Source organism: Hemitrygon akajei, chromosome 15, assembly GCF_048418815.1.
Source record: "Hemitrygon akajei chromosome 15, sHemAka1.3, whole genome shotgun sequence".
In the NCBI taxonomy this organism is placed as follows: Eukaryota; Metazoa; Chordata; class Chondrichthyes; order Myliobatiformes; family Dasyatidae; genus Hemitrygon; species Hemitrygon akajei.
Window position 1 is genome coordinate 14,755,476 of NC_133138.1, and position 20,934 is coordinate 14,776,409.

The 20,934-nt window shown below is 40.3% G+C and overlaps 1 pseudogene; it reads right to left on the bottom strand.

Moving 5' to 3' along the window:
* Positions 1–516: 516 nt before the first annotated feature.
* Positions 517–20,934, bottom strand: part of LOC140739539 (elongation factor 2b-like) — a 58,163-nt pseudogene continuing 37,745 nt past the window's right edge.

Consider the following 20,934-nt stretch of genomic DNA (forward strand, 5'->3'; position numbering starts at 1 on the left):
TCTTTAAGATAGATACATCCTCAATTATGATACTCAAGGAAAATATACACTCAGTGGCCACTTTATTGGGTACAAGAGTGGAACCTAGTGTGCTGCTGCCATCCATCCACTTCAAGTTCCAACATTCAGAGATGCTCTTCTGCATACCATTGTTGTAACATGTGTTTATTTGAGTTACTGTTGCCTTCCTTTCAGCTTGAACCAATCTGCCCATTCTCCTCTACCTCTCATTAACAAGGCATTTTTGCCTACAGAACTGCCACATGCTTTATCTTTTTTTTTTGTTTTTCACACCATTCTCTAAACTCTAGAGACAGTTGTGCGTGAAAATCCCAGGGGATCAGCAGTTTCTGAGATACTCAAACCACCCTATCTGGCACCAACAATTATTCCATGGTCAAAGTACTTAGATCAACATTGTGTATTAATACTTCAGTAATATTTGAGTAATATTGTAAATATATTGTTATGTTAAATATTCTTTGTTTGTTTGTATAATTCAATATGGGTTACATTTTAAAATGTGAATGGCATACAAATGTGCTGCGATAAAAGTAAAATGAAACCAAAACACATTATCTGTGGCTCCATGTTTCTCTTTTGATTAGTTTTATGTTTTGGTGCTACAAAACACAATAGTGGTGATGAAGAAGGAATCCAAGGCAACTTGACAGAAAGCTTCTTGCCATCAGCATTCGTGGCTGACTTGCCAGCAGGAGGATCAAAATACCTGTCACACCATAGTTCTCTCATCATATCTTCCACTTCCTTGGCATGCTTATCTGGAGAGAGGGAAGCCTCACCTTTGCCAGCAACTTTGGCAACATACATTTCCGTAAACTACTTCAGAGTGAAGGCCCATCCATGAAGCCCAGAACCAAAATCAACTGTCCCAAAATTTGGACCTACTGTGATGTTGCTCATGGAAACCACCCGCAGCTTCTCTGTAGGTGGAGAGGACGACATTGACATTCTCCATATTGTGTAGGAAAGTCCAGTACAGCTCCTCAGGGACAAGCTGCAGTTCCAGCAAGGCCCAGTCCACTTTGTTCACCATTAGAACTGGTTTGACTCGCCCAACAATGGCCTAATGGAGCATGATTTCATTCTGTATACAAACCCCTGAGACACAGTCTACCACAACTAGAGCACTTTCAGTTACACACAGAGCAGCTGTCATTTCAAAGCAGAAATCAACTTGTGCAAGTGAGTAAATCAGGTCGATAAGAAAGCCACTACCATCCTTACAGTGTTTAATGAAGGCCAAATTTTGTTCCTTGAGCTCATAACCTTTCTTGTTCATCCTTGCATGTGTCAGAGAACCTGGTTTCACCAGCCTGAGAGGGTCAGTGAGAGTGACTTGACATGGTCAGCACATGCAATCATGGACATGCTACAGATGTTGGACTTTTTGCCCGTTATCACACGGATCTTGTCTTCTGTGAAGTTCACCGTCTCGCTGGATTGAAGAGGATCATGTGGCTCTCAGACTCAGCTGTAGGACGAGCTATGCCAATCACCTAGGTGTGGACAAAATGAAAGTGGTGGCTCCAAGCATTGCCTAGTGGCCTGGGATAAATCAGCAGATTGAGCAGCTTACCACACACATTTCGTGATGCCACCACATCCAGACAAAAGGTATCCAGAGCTGTCAAGATTACTTCCTGCATTCCCAGAGTCAACTCCCACAACCACCGTGGAGGAGGCTTCACAACCTAAGATTGTTTCATAGTCACTAGTCTCTCCTGCCAAGCAGAGTAACGCCCTTATCAAGAAAGACATTAACCAACAGGAGGAAGAAATCCTCCACAATGATTAAATCTTTAGGCCTGAATGGGACAATTTAGAATTTACTAGGCTGTGGATATTTATTTATTACAAGTTATATGTAAAAGTACGTGAATGGCTTACGTTATCATACCACTGTATCACGTGTGTTTGCCTCACTAAAGGTAAAACAAAACTAAGACACGTTATTCCTGGATCAATGTTTTTCTTTCTTTAATTTTATGATTTGGAGTTATAAAACAACAATCACATTTCTTCCCCATTCTGATATTTGGTCTGAACAACAAATGAACCCAAGCCTTTAGAAGTGAGTTGCTGCCACATGATTGGCTGATTAGATATTAGGAATTAACAAGCAGGTGTACCTAATAACGCTGCTTTTATTGCTGCTATTTATTTTCATTGGCGGATACATCACTTGTTAATTCATCACAGTACATTGATTCACTAGAAAATGTTCAGCACTTCTGTGGTTGTAGTCTGTGTTATAAAGCTTGTAGACAGTGCGAGAGGGAGAACAGGCAGGTGATAGAGAAGGGACGCACTCAGACCGAAGGTTTGAGATGTGTCTATTTTAATGCAAGGAGTGTTGTGAACAAAGCGGATGAGCTTAGAGCGTGGATCAGTACTTGGAGATATGATGTGGTGGCCATTACAGAGAGATGGATGGCTCAGGGACAGGATTGGTTACTTCAAGTGCCGTGTTTTAGATGTTTCAGAAAGGACAGGGAGGGAGGCAAAAGAGGTGGGAGCATGGCACTGTTGATCAGAAATAGTGTCACGGCTGCAGAAAAGGTGGACGTCATGGAGGGATTGTCTACGGAGTCTCTGTGGGTGGAGGTTAGGAACAGGAAGGGGTCAATAACTCTACTGGGTGTTTTTTATAGGCCACCCAATAGTAACAGGGATATTGAGGAGCAGATAGGGAAACAGATCCTGGAAAGGTGTAAAACTAACAGAGTTGTCATGATGGGAGATTTTAATTTCCCATTTATCGATTGGCATCTCCCTAGAGCAAGGGGTTTAGATGGGGTGGAGTTTCTTTGGTGTGTTCAGGAAGGTTTCTTGATACAATATGTAGATAAGCCTACAAGACGAGAGGCTGTACTTGATTTGGTATTGGGAAATGAACCTAGCCAGGTGTCAGATCTCTCAGTGGGAGAGCATTTTGGAGATAGTGATCATTATTCTGTCTCCTTTACAATATCATTGGAGAGAGATAGAAACAGACAAGTTAGAAAAGCGTTTAATTGGAGTAAGGGGAATTAGGAGGCGATCAGGCAGGAAATTAGAGGCTTAAATTGGAAACAGATGTTCTCAGGGAAAAGTACTGAAGAAATGTGGCAAATGTTCAGGGGATATTTGTGTGGAGTTCTGTATAGGTACGTTCCAATGAGACAGGGAAGTTATGGCAGGGTACAGGAACCGTGGTGTACAAAGGCTGTAATAAATCTAATCAAGAAGAAAAGAAAAGCTTACAAAAGGTTCATAGAGCTAGGTACTGTTAGAGATCTAGAAGATTATAAGGCTAATAGGAAGGAGCTTAAGAACGAAACTAGGACAGCCAGAAGGGGCCATGAGAAGGCCTTGGCAGGCAGGATTAAGGAAAACCCCGAGGCATTCTACAAGTATGTGAAGAGCGAGAGGATAAGATGTGAAAGAATAGGACCTATCAAATGTGACAGTGGGAAAGTGTGTATGGAACCGGAGGAAATAGCACAGGTACTTAACAAATACTTTACTTCAGTATTCACTATGGAAAAGGATCTTGGTGATTGTAGTGATGACTTGTAACTGACTGAAAAGCTTGAGTACATAGATATTAAGAAAGAGGATGTGCTGGAGCTTTTGGAAGGAATCAAGTTGGATAAGTCTCCAAGACTGGACGAGATGTACCCCAGGCTACTGTGGGAGGCAAGGGAGGAGATTGCTGAGCCTCTGGCGATGATCTTTGCATCATCAATGGGGATGGGAGAGGTTCCAGAGGATTGGAGGGTTGCGGATCTTGTTCTTTTACTCAAGAAAGGGAGTAGAGATAGCCCAGGAAATTAAAGACCAGTGAGTCTTACCTCAGTAGTTGGTAAGTTGATGGAGAAGATCCTGAGATGCAGGATTTATGAACATTTGGAGAGGTATAATATGATTAATAGTAGTCAGCAAGGCGTTTTCAAGGGCAGGCCTTGCCTTACGAGCCTGATTGAATTTTTTGAGGATGTGACTAAACACACTGATGAAGGAAGAGCAGTAGATGTAGTGTATATGGATTTCAGCAAGGCGATTGATAAGGTACCCCATGCAAGGCTTATTGAGAAAGTAAAGAGGCATGGGATCCAAGGGGGCATTGCTTTGTAGATCCAGAACTGGCTTGCCCACAGAAAGAGTAGTTGTAGACGGGTCATATTCTGCATGGAGTTTGATGACCAGTGGTGTGCCTCAGGGATCTGTTCTGGGACCCTTACTCTTCGTGATTTTTATAAATGACCTGGATGAGGAAGTGGAGGTTAATAAGTTTGCTGATGACACAAAGGTTGGGGGTGTTGTGGATAGTGTGGAGAGCTGTCAGAGGTTACAGTGGGACACTGATAGGGTGCAAAACTGAGCTGAGAAGTGGCAGATCAGCGTGAAGTGATAGGTCAGATATGATGGCAGAATATAGTACTAATGGTAAGACTCTTGGCAGTGTGGAGGATCAGAGAGATCTTGGGGTCCATAGGATGCTCAAAGCAGCTGCGCAGGTTGACTCTGTGGTTACGAAGGCGTACTGTGTATTGGCCTGCATCAATCATGGAACTGAATTTAGGAGCAAAGAGGTAACGTTGCAGCTATATAGGACCCTGGTCAGACCCCACTTGGAATACTGTGCTCAGTTCTGGTCGCCTCACTACAGGAAGGATGTGGAAGCCATAGGAAAGGGTGCAGAAGAGATTTACAAGGATGTTGCCTGGATTGGGGAGCATGCCTTATGAGAATAGGTTGAGTGAATTTGGCCTTTTCTGCTTCGAGTGACGGAGGATGAGAGGTGACCTGATAGAGGTGTATAAGATGATGAGAGGCATTGATTGTGTGGATAGTCAGAGACTTTTTCCCAGGGCTGAAATGGTTGCCACAAGAGGACACAGGTTTAAGGTGCTGGGGAGTAGGTACAGAGGAGATGTCAGGGGTATGTTTTTTACTCAGAGAGTGGTGAGTGCGTGGAATGGGCTGCCGGCAACGGTGGTAGAGGCAGATACGATGGGGTCTTTTAAGAGACTTTTAGATAGGTACATGGAGCTGAGTAAAACAGAAGGCTATAGGTAAACCTAGTAATTTCTAAGGTAGGGACATGTTCGGCACAACTTTGTGGGCCGAAGGGCCTGTATTGGGCTGTAGGTTTTCTATGTGTCTATGTAACTCTTCTAAACAGTTTTTTATTGCAATGATAGCTGCATAACTCATACAATGCACATGTGCATCAGTTAGAATGTGTAAAATGGGTGTAATTTGACAGTTGTTATCTGATGGGTAATGAAGACGTACAAGAACTGCCACAGGTATTTGCAAAATCCATGCTGTAGCAACAAGACAAAATATCAGATTTTACTTTGTGAATGCAGAAATCAAAAAACAATTTAAACCAACCACCAGCTAAAGAGAGAAAAGTGCAATGCTTAACCTTATTAGCTTACTGATGATTCACAATGTTTTGTACAACATTAATGCCTCACAAACTGTAATGGCATCCACTTAGCATTCAATACAAATGTACTACTTTTTTCTTGGTTCCTTTAGGTAGTTATTGCCAGGAGTAATAATGGAGACAAACTCCCACTACCTATTAAATGCTGCCAATGGTGTGTAACTCGGAGTCTCTGACAACCTCGTCTAGCTCTTGGCCTTCACATGTGGTTTAGCTACTAAGACCTGCGGAATCATTTCTACTGACAGGAGAAAGGGAAAAGGTGGGTTAGTTGCACCTTAAAACCAGTCGCTTCAGGCAGATGGGACTCACCTGCTGTGGTTGGCAGCTTATTTAGGAGAAGGAAATCTCTGATCTCAAACCTCCTCTGCTCTGCGGTCATACCCATTCATGAGAAAGGCTTCGGGAGTAAACCCTGAGGGGAAAATCAGGAGCTGGAGTCCCTAAGGCAGTCCTAAGTTGAGTTCAATGCTGACTAGTACCAAACTCTACAGGTCTCTGTCTTTCCTTTGGGTTCATCAGATGAATAGGGAGGGAGAGCTTACTACATGGGCGCCCGCTTGCTCCTCATATTGTACTGCCCTGGCCTGCATATCTTGCATATCTAGGCAGATAGGACACAACATCGATGGTCAACCCAGACCAACGGAGGCCTCACCTCATCTTTACTTTTCCATTCTATTGCTCCCAAAATAAGATCCAGAGCTTTGTTTGATTTTGTTATGGTCTTCATGATCTCTGAGTAAATTGGTCACTACTTACAAGTCTGTACTCATACATCTTTTATTTTGCCTCATTTTTAGCTTTTTAAATAATAAGTGATCTCCTCACTTATCATAAGTATTACCTTCATCAATGTGAAATTAATTTATTAATTTTATGCATTCTTCCAGGTTGCAATTCATTTTTGCATTGTTGATGAAGGGAATGAATTTGAAACACTAAACATCATCAGCAGCCACTTCTGTGTACAAACATAGCAAAGTGAGACTACATTATAAAGCAGAGTATCAGCAAGAAAGGAAATAAGGAAAACTTTTCAATGATGAAATGAGAAAATGCCCATTGATTCATCTGTGCTTTATCACAGTTCTTAATATGATCTAAATTAAAAATAAAAACCTTAACAATGACACTCTCACAAAAAGCATTGAGAAAAATCTTCAATTCCATCAACTTCAACTAAAGCTTCATAGTTGATAATTTAAGTCCAAGTCAAATTAACCCAGGTAAAAGCCAATCAAATTCAGTCTGCATTGCAATCTAAGGCAATCTCACTATAAACCTTGAGTACATACAATGTGACAGAATCCAATCATCACTAAATAATGCTTTAAAATTAGCAATAAATCAAAATTATTATCATGGCATTGTCACAAATTTGATTTTGAAGAAATTGTATTACGCTAAGTGACGTTATTCAAAACCTTAGTATTGAATCCAAAATCTGAAGCTTGCTAAAATTAGCAAGGTTTAAAGCTTTAGCCAGTAAATTGAAATTGGAATATAAAATGGAAGCATATTTGCTGATGAAGCACTTTCTGCATTAAACAGCTGTGTAGAAGGTATATTTTAAAATAAATGTGATCTATCACAATTAAATTTTGGCAAAGAGTGAAGAATGAAAAGAGACTCTTTCCTCAAAGATCATTTGTACCAGCCCTTCCAATAAAAGACGACTGCATCACAAGTAAGTGTATTTACAGTTTGCCTAAGTAGGAAATGCAACTTTGATATATATTTTGATCTTCATTGATTGGAGAGAAATTAGCACTGGATCAGGAAACAGACTGGTGCTTGACGTGTTATCTGCAATAGTCTTTTTCCATTACTGCCACAGAATTCTAACTCAGGCCTGACAAACCCACATTTAGATTTAATTCCAGATGTCCTTAGCCTCATCCACATCTGAAGAAATAGGGAAATGATTTAAGTTAGTGAGGTCTATGTTTGAGCTGAATGCAATCATCCTAGCTAGTAAGTAATGTGTGTACACATTCTAACTCAATTTTCTCAGTGTTATTTAGACACGGTTGTTGCTTCAAGTTGATGGAAAGCATTCCTGTTCATGCCAATTAAAGCTAACTTCAGAATACTATCACACATTTGTCCTTGAAGCTTCTTGTGTACACATCTCTTACTTCATACTCCTTCTGCAATCTTATTTAAATCAGCTGCTGATACATCTTTTAATAACCTAGCATCATCTTGTGTTATTTTAATCTGCACTGTATACTTTTCCTACAGAATTTCATTTGGCTTGGATCTCGTCAGATAACAAGCAATTCCTTATTATACTGGATGCTGCTTCACTTAATTTAAGTTGAACTCTACATAAAAATCTGCAATCACACAGAAGAATTTGGTGTCTTAAAGAATAGGGAAAGATTTACATTAGCTGAAATATATAATTCAGGCAATTAGCAATTGTGACTATGTGTTGAGGCCACAGTCTGAAAAATTTTTCTCTGTTTGTGTACAAGTCCTCAAATTGTGGGGGTTGCTGTCAGCTAATGGTAGCTGAATACTCAAAACTGTTCTCTGGTTTATCCCCAGGGGCACTTCAGCCTTTTCTGCCTGCACCTTGGTTGTAGTCTATTAACTGAGTATTATTTTGTTCAAAGCTTCATATGGTGGGTGTGCATCTCAACTTTGGTCAAACCTGCAGTTCTTCATTGCAGCCCTTTGGGTGTGGTCATTTAACAGAGACAATTCCCGAGTTAGAGATTGCTGCTGAAAATCTGGGCTGGGGTTAATTGTCATAATTTGCTAGGATTACTCGTAGTAGTATTGTTAGGACGGTATTGGTTTTCATTGATCACTGACTGCACTGTTATTGCCCAGGTTCTTGTAATATCTCAATATTCACTACCTGTTTCCTTTCCCAAACTTTTGTCATCACACTCAACAGAAATGGGGCATATATGGAAAGAATTATGAAAAACACTTATTTACAGAATAGTTCAAGCATAGAAGGCCACTTAATTTATCAAGTCAGTACTGGCTCTGCGTAATATAGCTAATCCTGTTCTTTTGTCTTCTCCCCGTGAACCTGCTGATTCTTTCTTTCAAATACTTATCCAGCTCCCTTTTGAACTCAACAATTCAATCTTTCACAAGTATAACCCCTGACAATGTATTCCAGACCCTGAGTACCTGCTGTGGATAAAAATATTTTTGTTTCACAGGTTGCTAGTGCTTTTCCTTTTGCCAGTCACCTTCATTTGATGACCTCAATGACCCTCTTCACCAATGACAACAGTTTCTCATTAACCATTAATAAAAGCCTTCATGATTTCAAATATTTCCTTGCATCCTCTTCTATCTGAAAACAGAGACCTGGCTCCTTTGATCTATTTAATCGGATCAAGTCTCTTATGTCTGGAATCATTTAGGTAAATCTCTCCTGCACTTTCTTCAAAATTGTCTCATCATTATTTAAAAGGATGGTACCCCAAAATAGATACAAGACTCTTCTTGACTGAACAGATTTTTATAAATGTCCAACATTATTTCTTTGTTCCTGTACTCTTTGCCTTTAATTGTAAAGCGCAGGTTCTGATATGAATATTTGCTACTTCTTTTGGTATCTTAACAAAGTCTATGACTGCACCCTTCACAATTCATGATGGCAATATTTTATGCCATCTACAAACTTGGAAATTGTGTCTGTACTCCTGTTCGAATCATCATTATATATTAGTCAAATAGTGTTCTAATATAGCAAAGCCAACGTCTTATTAGGCAAAACTGTGGTCTTAATAATCTACAATTGTTTCATAATAAATGGCTCATTAAATTAGCACATAACTGTCAACATAAAACATGCAGATGCTTGAGGCTGGAGCAACAAATAAACTATTGGATGAAATTAGTAGGTCAAGAGGCATCTGTGAGAGGGAAGGAATTTTTCACATTCTGCGTCTTGATGCAGGGTTTGGACCCAAAATATTGACTGTTCCTTTCCTCCCACAGATTCTGCTCAACCCATTAAGTTCCTCCAGCAAGTAGTTCTTTGTAGTATACAACTGTTTCAGTTGAACACTTGCATCCCACTAAATTTAAAGGAAACCCAATTACACCCAGGGGCTTCTCACCCATAAATCAAGACTTCAATGGCCATTCTTTGCTATTCCATCAGACTATGCTTGTGCACATATCCTATATTAAATGACGGCTGCTCATTCATCTGACCATCTTTAACAAACTCCAGCTTGTACATCTCTGTTGGAATGGCATCATCCTTTGAAAACTGCAGCCAGCCAAACAAAGAATAATTAGCATAAACTTGATACCAAGTGTTCCTGGCAGAGTGACATTGGAGCGCCTAGAAATCCAAACTTATTCAATGACTTCGACAGATCTGGGCAGCAAGGTCCCACATCACCAGGATCAGGGACCCAACAAACATCAGACTCCTGAATCAGTATGGATAACTTCACTCACCACAACTTACAGAATCTCTTTAAGTGACTCTACAACTCATGTTCTCAGGATTATTTAATTTGTATTTGCACAGTTTGTCTTCTTTTGCACATTGGTTTCTTGTCAGTGTTTGTTTATACTATTTATTTCCCTCTAAATGCCTGCAGAAACTGTATCTCAAGTTAGTATATGGTAACATATGTACCGTTTGTATTTGCTAATACATTTACTCTGATTTTGACTTTGAGCACAACATATATTATCACCCATAAGGGGATATGGCGGATATGACTCGGAGAGCTCCCACGGCCACCGGCGATCTAAGTGTCTGAGGCCGACTTGCGAGCGGCCTTCAGGAAAGTGAACCCTCAAGAAGCATCCGGCCCAAACGGGGTACCTGGCCAAGTAGCAACAATTTGTGCTGATCAACTGGCTGGAGTATTCAATGAGATATTTAACCTCTCACTTCAGTAACCTTAGGTGTCCACCTGCTTCACTTATACCGGTGCCTAAGAAGAACGTGGTAACCTGCCTCAATGATTATTGTCCAGTACTATTTACATCCACTGTCATGAAATGTTTTGAGAGATTGGTGGTGAAACATATCAATTCCTTCTTAAGAAGCAACTTGGATCCACTCCAATTTGCTTGGCAGTGCAATAGGTCCACACCAGATGACAGTTCATTGGCTCTTCACTCAACCATGGAACATCTGGATAGCAAAGATGCATACATCAGTATGTTCTTTATCAATTGCATCTTGGCATTCAATACCATCTTCACCTCAAAAACTAATCAATAAGCTTCAAGACCTTGGCCTTGGATAAATGGATCTTCAATTTCCTCATTTGAGGACCTCAATCTGTTCAGATTGGCAACAACACCTCCCCTACAATTTCCATCAGCACAACTGCACCACAGGGATGTGTGCTTAGCCCCTTGCTCTACTCACTTTACATTTACGACTGTGCGGCTAAGCACAGCTCCAATGCCATATTCAAGTTTGCTGATGTCACCACTGTCATTGGTTGAAACAAAGGTGGTGACAAATCAACATATAGGAGGGAGATTGAAAATCTGGCTGTGGTGCCACAGCAACAGCCTCTTACTCAATGTCAGCAAGACCAAGGAGCTGATTATTGACTTCAGGAGAAGGAAACCAGAGGTCCATGAGCCAGTCCTCGTCAGAGAATTAGAGGTGAAGAAGTTAGCAACTTTAATTGCCTCAGTGTTATCACTTCAGAGGACCTGTCCTGGGTCCAGAACACAAGTCCAATTACGAAGAAAGCACAGCAGTGCCTCTACTCCCTTAGAAGTTTGCGAAGATTCAGCATGATATCTAAAACTTTGACAAACTTCTATAGATTTGTGGCAGAGAGTATATTGACAAGTTGCAGGACAGCCTGGTAGGGAAACACCAATGCCCTTGAACAGAAAATCCTACAAGAAGTAGTGGATACAGCCCAGTCCATCACGGGTAAAATCCTCCCATCATTGAGTATACATGAAGCATTGTTGAATTAAAGCAGCATCCATCATCAGGGACCCCGACCATCCAGGACATGCTTTCTTCTCACTGCTACTATAGGGAAGAAGGTAGAGGAGCCTCAGGACTCACACTGTCAGGAATAGGAATAGTTGTTACTCCTCATCCAGTGGCTGTTGAACCAAAGGGGATAACTTCACTTAACTTTACTTGCAATGTTTTCACAACCTATGGACTCAGTTTCAAGGACTCATCATCTCATGTTCTTAATATTTATTGCTTGCTTGTTTGCTTATTTATATATTTTTATTATTATATATTTCTTTTCATGTTTGCTCAGTTTGTTGTCTTTTTGCAGACTGACCAAGTTGTTGCAGTATTTAATTAATTCTATTATGGTTGTTTTTCTATTATGGATTCATTGAGAAAATGAATCTCAGCATTGTATATAGAGACATATGTACTTTGATAATAAATTTACTTTGAACTTTGGGGGATCAATATGGGTACAGAACAACTAGAAGCAGCCTTCAAGGGCAGAGGAAGAATTGTTGAATACATCTTCCTCTCCAAGGTAGCAGGGTAATGAACAATATACAAAATGAGGATATTCTTCCAGATGAGACCTTTACCTGTTATAAAAATTTCTGGATTGCTTAAGATGAGCCATCACAGTGCAAGATCAGGGACTGACTTGTAAGTATGACTTACGCTAGAAAGAAATATGACTTTGGTGTAGGAAGTAGAAGCCTGTCAGATTTTAGAATGCACATTTTTTGATTCCTTTGCTTTATTTTCCTTTTCTCGTGACACAATTGATGACAGAGATAATTCCAGCTTGTAGCAATGCCAGTTTTTCAGTTATAAAATAGCTTCATTGAAAACGTAAAACACAAACAAATTCTGAAAAAAATAGTTGCAACGTGCCCAAGTAAAGTGACAAATCGCCTTTCCATTTTTGTTCTCAAAAGCAGATTGTTTTGGTTTTCAAAATTCCCTGGAAACCATCCCAGTTCAATCACTATAATTTTCAGTCTTGCTGACATCTTGATTAAAATGCACTTAGAAATTACAGCTAACAATTTCTGTTCTGTAAGAAAAATATCTTTTAATTTATTCAGTTTAAGGCTAGTTCAAAATTATTTTTGTAAATTTCATTCAAACTGCTTCTGACAATAATTATAATTTGAAGAGAAGAAAGGAAATGAACATCCAAATTGTTTAAATGACTGAAGAGCATAGCACAGCAATTGTCATGCTTGTTTAAAATTGCAGCTGCCCAATAGCTATGTAGAGTTCTTGGACCATATTTGCTCACTCCCACTTGGAGATTGCCAGCGCTGAAGATATAATACACAGTCATAGAGTCATAGAACTCACAGCACAGAAACAAACCCTTTGGCCCATTGCATTTCCACTGACCACTTTGCCCATCTACAGTATTCCCATTTGATTTTTTTAGGTCCATGTCCTTTTATGTCTTGTTTAATCAAGTTTCTGTCTAAATATAGTATCTTAGTAACTCTTAAGTGTAGTAATTGTATCTGACTCATTACCTCTCTGGTAATGAGTCAGATACAATCAGGTAGGCTCCAGATGTCAACCACTCTCTCTTCCCCTCTCTCATGCAATGTCATAAATAAGGCCACACTAATTCCTCCATTACCTAACTAAACTGCTAATTTTACATGAAACACAACCACTGCACTTGAACAGTTTTAGGTGCACAACTCAATTGGATTGCTCATGAAGTTAATGACTTACAGAACATGCCAATTTAATCCTAGTCTTATCACAGGACAATTTACAATAAAGAACTAACAGTATGTCTTTGTACTGTGAGAGGAAAGCAGAGCACCCTGAGGAAACCCACATCCCTCACCGGAAAGACATACGAATTTTCTTACAGAGGATGCCAGAATTGAACTTAGACGCATTGAGCTGTAAGAGTCTTGCACTAACCACTATACCACAGTGGCACACAGCAGAAGCTGATGATGTCCAATTACTATGCATAAATATACTAACACTTCTTTTTTACTATCCTAGTGTTTTGACAGTCTTCTGCAAAGAGAAAGGATATTACTTCTCCTTGGGTGTTATCTCTTCCTTCTGGTGCCATACATTCTGACCAAAAGAATTTACTGGAGGTCTGTGAATAAAATGACTTACTATCAAAAGACTTAATCACTCTAAGAGCTGACAGAGTGTTAATGTGTATGTAAATACACTCAGAGGACACTTTATTACATATACCTGTACACCAGCTTGTTGATACAAATATCTAATCAATCATGTGGCAAAATTTTAAAAGCGTACAGACATGGTTAAGTGGTTCAGTTATTGTTCAGACCAAGCATCAGAATGGGAAACAAATATGTGACTTTGAGCGTGGAATGAATACTGGTGTCAGACAGGGTGGTTTGAGTATCGGAGAAACCACAGATCTCCTGGGATTTTCATGCACAACAGTCTCTAGAGTTTACAGAGAACTGTTTGAAAAACAAAAAATGACATCCAGTGAGTGGCAGTTCCATGGGTGAAAGTAAATTTTTTTTATAAGAGAGTTCAGAGGAGAATAGACAGTCTGGTTCAAGCTGATGGGAAGGTGACAGTAACTCAGTTGGCCGTGTGCTACAACGGTAGTGTGCAGAAGAATATCTCTGAACACACATATTGAACCATGAAGTGGATGGGCTACAGCAGCTGAAGACCATGATAATACACAGAGTGCATTTCTGTTTATCAGGTTAGTCAAAAATTTGTTTTTACCCATATTTTATTGATTGTGATTCTCAATGGAAATATATTCTTGGAACAATGTAGAAAAAGTCAAACTCAACTGTTGATAAGAAATTGATTTCCATCAAAATGCAACTAGCTTCAAATAAGAGATTTTGTAGAGAACTATATCTGACTCTCTGCCCCTTTGCCTTTAAGCATACATGGAGATCAAAATTATTTAATGTATTGTCCACATAATTACTGGTGTGATGTCCACACAACTGAAAAGGTTAATGATGGTGCTAGTGTGATGCTAATGAATCTTGAGAAAGTACTACTGTACATAGAATTAATATTATATTTATTATCTGTTTTACTTGTCTAAAATCACTTTTTCCTACTGTACAATTATTCTGTGTTGTTTCTCCATTATAAATATAAAAAAACTTTTTTGAGGGAGAGAGAAACATTTTAAAGTAATGGAAAGGAACGATAACTAAAGTGGAAGAACAGGAGATCAGATTTGGATGACTTTAGTAAAAAGCCAGTTCTGTGTCACTTGTCTATAAACGTCTGTATGAATAGTCAATGAAATAGACAACCTTGGTAAAATGGTTACTGTTGTTCATTCACATTGCACAGTGTTTTAAGGGAAACAACTTTCCCGTCTTACCTAACAAGTGGGCTTCAATAAAGCAGAGCAATGTATTTGTCCTAATGGCATATGATAGATTTTCAATAAGCTTCTAGAGTCATTGCAAATCCAGACTGCCATTAATTTAAATTTCATTATTCTCTGCCTTTCTCTTCATTCCAGATCAAACATTCTGCAGACAAAACTGAAATGAGAGACCTGTCAATGGTGGTGAGCCCAAGTGCAGAGTAAGGTCTAGAATTAACTCAGACTCAAACAAGATGACACAAATAAAATTCAAAGGCAAAATCGCAATCAGTAGTACTACAAATGAAACTCTTACAAATGGCACCTGAGTGCTTGGCATGAAGCCTTTAAGTATAGACATTCCATGAAGGAATGTGGCAGGCAATAATTAGCAGTCTGAGTCTTAAAGGGAAAGCAGCAGCTAGTTATACTCTGTGGAATTGCAGTGCTGAACCTTGGATGCCTGCTGCTGTTCATTTTGGGACCATGGCAGTAGGGTTTAAGATGTCCCATGAAGGAATCCAGTCATAATCCAAGAGGTACTGCCTTTTACCTCAAACAAGCAGGTGTCCAAAAGTCTCCAGACTGTGTAGGTGGATTGTCCCTCAAAACTTCTGGGAGACGGAGGAGGTTTGGGAACCAGAGCCTAGGGGCTCACACTTAAGGGCTTGAGAGGGGACATGGAATGTGGGGTGAATCTGCATGGTGCTTGGGATTTGGAGAGGATAGATAACTTAGTTGATGAATAGCAGTTTTTTGAATGGACCTAAATATCGAAGAGCCAATTTTCTGGATTCAACCCACATAGGAAGACCTCTTTGATAGCCAGGCCCACTGACTGGGAAGAAGTTCTGGTCCTTGTCTTCTCCAGCGGTAGGCCTGGTCTTCTTGTTGCGGCAAATTGGTCAGCATCTCTCTCGTCTTAACCCTTTTCTGGTGACATCTCTGGACCAGTTGGTCCACTGATGGAACCCGCCCCCCCCCCCCCCCGCACCCCCAACTCCTCCTCTTGTTCCAGGAACTGTGGAGAATGATACCCAAATCAGCATTTGAAAGGGGAAATTCCAATAGGCAAGTGCTGAAATGTGTTGTGTGCAAGCTCTGCCCAGATCTGACGTCACGCCAGATGGTGGGGTTTCCAGTGGCTAGACATCTGACTGGTCTCCCTAGGTACTGGTTAACCCTCTTCATCTGCCCACTGGTCTGCAGATGGAACTCAGATGGCAGACCAGCAGAGGCCCCTATCAGCTCACAAAAAGTCTTCCGAAAACCTAGAGACAAAATGATCATAGACAATGTTCTGGGGGAAACCGCGAATCATGAAGACATGCTGTGACATGAGCTTGATGGTTTCCGAATGGTAAGTTGGGAAAAGATACAACGCAGTAGGCCTCAGGGTATCTGTCTACAAACACCACAATTACTGTATTACCCCGATATGCTGTAAGACCAGTGACAAAACCCATGGAAATGTGGGACCAAGGGTGAGTAGGAATGGGGAGAGGCTGAAGCAGACCTTGAGGTTGTGCTCAGGATTCTTTATTTTTTACATGGTCATCAAACGCTAAAGCATATTTCCAGACAGCTTTGATCATGCCAGTCCACCAGTAATGTCTCTTGATGACCTCTAGGATGCAAGCCACCCCGGGATGCCCTGCCAAATTTGAAGCATGTCCCCAATTGAGCTCCTCTGAATGAACAGAGTCAGGAACAAAGATACATCTGGGAGGACGATTACCTGGGTCAACCCTATGTTGCTCTTGGGCTCGGCGTATATCAAGTCTATGTTCCAGAAAATGGACATCATAACTCTAGAGCTGAGAATTATATTTGAAGGGTTCTCTTCCCGTTAGGTGCTTCGAACTTTTGAGAGAGGGAATCTCTCAAATCTCTCTTTGATTTTTTTTTTGATCCGGAGTGGTAAATAATCAGAAAGTTGAACCTAGTGAAGAATGCGGACCAATGTGCCTGACTGGATTTCAGTCTCTTCACATCCTGGATGTAGTCTAGGTTTCTGCGGACTGTTCATGCCACAAACGGATGTTTTGGACCCCTTCAACCAGTGCCTCCGCTCCTCCAGTGCCAGGTTAACATGCATCGATTCCTGACTTCCAATGTCATCGTTTGCCTCTGCCGGAGAAGGGCATCTTGAGTTGCAGGTCATTGGCATGAGATGGCTTCTCCTTCCATGTCCGACACGTTGACCTCCACCACAAAAGGAAAGTCCAGGTCTGGTGGAACTAGAATAAGTGCGGATGTGAACCTTTGTTTTAACTCCACAAAAGCCGCCTCAGCCTCTAGGGACCAATAGATTTCTTTGTGAGGTTGGTGACCAATGCCACCACTGAACTGAAATTGTGGATGAACCGTTTGTAAAAGCTGGCAAAACCTGGAAACTGCTGATGTTGTTTCATGGAGGTGGGCTGCGGCCAATTCTGCATGGGATGGGTCTTATTGCGTCCATTTGTAGGTTGCCATTTGATATAACAAACCCAAGGAAGGAGACTGTGGATACATAGAATTCATTCTTCTCTGGCTTCATGATAGTTGCTTCTCAAGAAGATGTTGTCAAACCTGGCAGGCATGGTGGACGTGTTTGTGAGTGGGCCGGAAGAAAGTAAGTATATCATGTAGGTAGACAAAGATGAAATTCTGTAGCATTTCCCAAAACACATCGCTGATGAAGGGTGGAAATACCACTTGTGTGCTTGCCAACCCAAAAAGCATGACCTGGCATTCATAGTGGCCTGGAGGTGTGTTGAAGGCCATTTTCATTTCACCCCCACCACAAATAAAATTGGATTGTGGGACCGACGGAGGTCCAATTTGATAAATATTGTAGCTCCCTGGGGAATCTCAAAGACCATTTTGAGAGAGAGAGGGTACTGGTTTTTAACTAAGATCTTATCAACACACGCTTGGCAAATACTCTGAATGCTCATCCAGACTTAATAATTAAATATCAGCTATGGCTTCCATGGGAAAATTTGGCTGATATGTAGGTTCAGTCTATAGCACTTGAAGAAGAATGCTTACAAGTGAAAGTCACTGCTCTCTGTAGTTGCACATCAGCGTTTTCAATATAAAAGTGGGGTTGACAGTTGTGTACAATATATGAGGAGCACTATAGCAGGCACCAAAGTTGAAATGAGATGTTAAACTATGATTTTGTTTGTAAGTGAGAATGTCAGGAGAATTAAAAAAAGGATTAATATAGGATAAGCGTAACGGGTGGTTGATATTAGCACAATTCGATGGGCCAAACTGTCTCTATGAATCTAAGGCAATATTGAAGGTGAATGGAGACAGTCTTAAAGTTCTACCAATACCTGTCCTCCAAAGGCTTCCTGACTATATTTTATGGAACTTATCATGTGCAAATTAGCTGCCAGATTTCCTCAATGTGCTTTGGGGTGATCTGGTCCTTTAAATTGTGCTAAATTTACACATCTTTCTATCTTTAATCCAGTGTTTATACAGAGTAATCTCTTTCATTATGGTTACATGGGAGGTGAAAAGCTACTATAACAAGAATACGGGTTCTTCAAATGGTCATATTAGATAACCACTAGGAGCTCAGGGGACACAACTGCAATTTAAAGACAGTTCAAGCCAAGTAAAGAATCTTGACTGCAAGTTTAACTGTCATCCAGCCAGGTATATAACCTAGTGTTTATCCTGTCTACCAACGGAGATAAAACCAATCAAGATTCACAGACTGGCACAGCCAGAATGATAACAAAAGTGTATGAAACTGAACAATCACAACAAATAAAATCAGTGCAATTAATACCAATAATAGGACAAAGACATCATATAAAATTACAAAAAATATGATATAAAATAATGCAAACTTATGAACAGTATTACGACTTCTGAAAACTTTACCTTAAGTGGTCAGGTAGATGCCACTTAAAGATTGTGAGGGCCTTTGCCTCCAACCCCTCAAACATTTCAGACCCTACAACCAACTGAAAAAGATCTCAGACTGATAAAGTTTTTACCCGTATATCCACTGGTTTCAGACACCTCTACTATGAGGCAAGATTATTAACTTTCTACTGGGTGTAATTTTATATGCTTACCCTCCCTGGCTTCACCACTCCAAAGCATACAAGCCCAGTCTATTCAGACTTCCCTCACAACTGACACACTCCATCCCAGTGAATCTCATTTGCAGAGACTCTAGTGTGATCATGTTTTCCCTGAAATGTGGTGAAGAGAATTGTAAACATTGCTCCAATTGTAACAAAACCAAGCCTTCATATAGTTGTACTATAACCTCACTGCTGTTATATTTTATACCCCTGCTAGAGAGAGAAATTAACCTGTATCCCTCAACCACCTTATCGACATGCCCTGCCACCTTCTAACTGGAAACGATAGTAATTACTGCCAGATGACTCAACCCAATGTGGGCATTACAGATAGCGACTGCTTTTATAAAATAATATAAAGTAGCTTTAAAAATATTTATAACCGTGTTAAAGCAGCTTGGACTGCTGCCAATGTTCAGTCACGTTACGATGAAGACTTTGTTACCTTTCCAATTAGGGTTTCACGGAAGGCACAAGTGCAAAGGGCATTGGAGGCCGGAGTACTGTGTGAGTAGTTAAGACCTAAGTAAAATAGACCCCAGTAGGAGGCCTAGAAATCCCAGAGCAGTGTAAATAACCGGAGACCCAACAAAATGGGAAAGTCAGACCATTACATAAAATAAATCATGTAATGGCTGTGATTAAAGTAAAATTTATGTAACTGTCATCTTGTCGTGTTCAAGTCCAACCCGCAAACCTTAATTTAATTCATTTACTATTTTAGACTTCATCAACACTTAGACATTCATATAATAAAGAAAAAGTAATACAGATTAGCTGCAGTTCAGGGATATAAATACCTTATGCAATCAGCTTGACGCAAAATGCTAAATTCCTGCCATTATACCTTGCTGTCAAAGTAATTAATGTAAATATTGAACACAGCAAACCCTGATTATCAAGTAGGATACTTCAAGGTTTGCTTCGAGGATCACAAATTCAGGTGCTAAAATTTAATCAATGTAGAAATGTAAACATTAAGAAAGTTTTCCTTGACAAGCAAAACATTGCAGGTGCTGTAAATCTGATACAAAACCAGAAAATGCTGGAAGTGCCCGGCAGGCCAGGTGGAGAGAAATAGAGTTAAGATTACAAGTCAATGATACTAAATCGGAACTGGATTCTGATGAAAGATTATCAATCCTAAATGCTAAGTTTGCTATGAACACTTTTGTGGTAAACTATGTGTATACCTGTCTGGACACGCCCCTCTGCTGACTGATCCTGTGGCTCCTCCCACAGACCCCTGTATAAAGGCGATTGGAGGCACTGCTCCTCCCTCAGTCTCCAAGATGTTGTGGTCACTTTTGCAGCTAATAAAAAGCTGTCGTTTGCCTCTCATCTCCGAGAGTTATTGATGGTGCATCAATTTTCCTTAAATATCATGTGTGGTTATTGCGTGCAGTTCTGGTCACCTACCTACAGGAAAGATATCAATCAATAAGATTAAAAGAATACAAAGAAAATTTACAAGGATGTTGCCAGAACTTAAAGACCTGAGTTATAGGGAAAGGCTGAATAGGTTAGGACTTCATTCTCTGGAGTGCAGGAGAATGAGGAGAGATTTAATAGAGGTATGCAAATTGAGGCATAAAGAGAGAGTAAATGCAAGCAAGCTTTCTTCCTCTGAGGTTGGGGGAGACAAGAACTGGAGGTCAGGGGTTAAGGATGAAGTGTTTAGGGGGAACATGAGGAGTAACTTCACTCCGAGGGTGGTGCAGTGGATGCGAGTTTGATTTCAGCATTTAAGGGAAGTTTGGATAAGTGCAAGGATTGGACTGCTAAGGCGGGCAGGTCAATGGGACCAGGCAAAATAATAGATTGGCATGAAGGCTCGATAACTCTATGAATTTTAATTGATATTCCCGTCCATCAACTTCTGTGGAGAGAAGCTGGATTGTAAAATAGCAGGGTGATAACGAGCCATAAGATAGAAGAGTGTGATGCTGTTTAACTTCAACCAATCTGATAGGCTGCACTTGAAGACCTGTTTCTGGTTCAATATCTTTCTGGGATAGGTAAAGCACTTCACCTCTCAGTTTTGTAGAAGGATGTTAAATGAAGTTACAGGAGTATA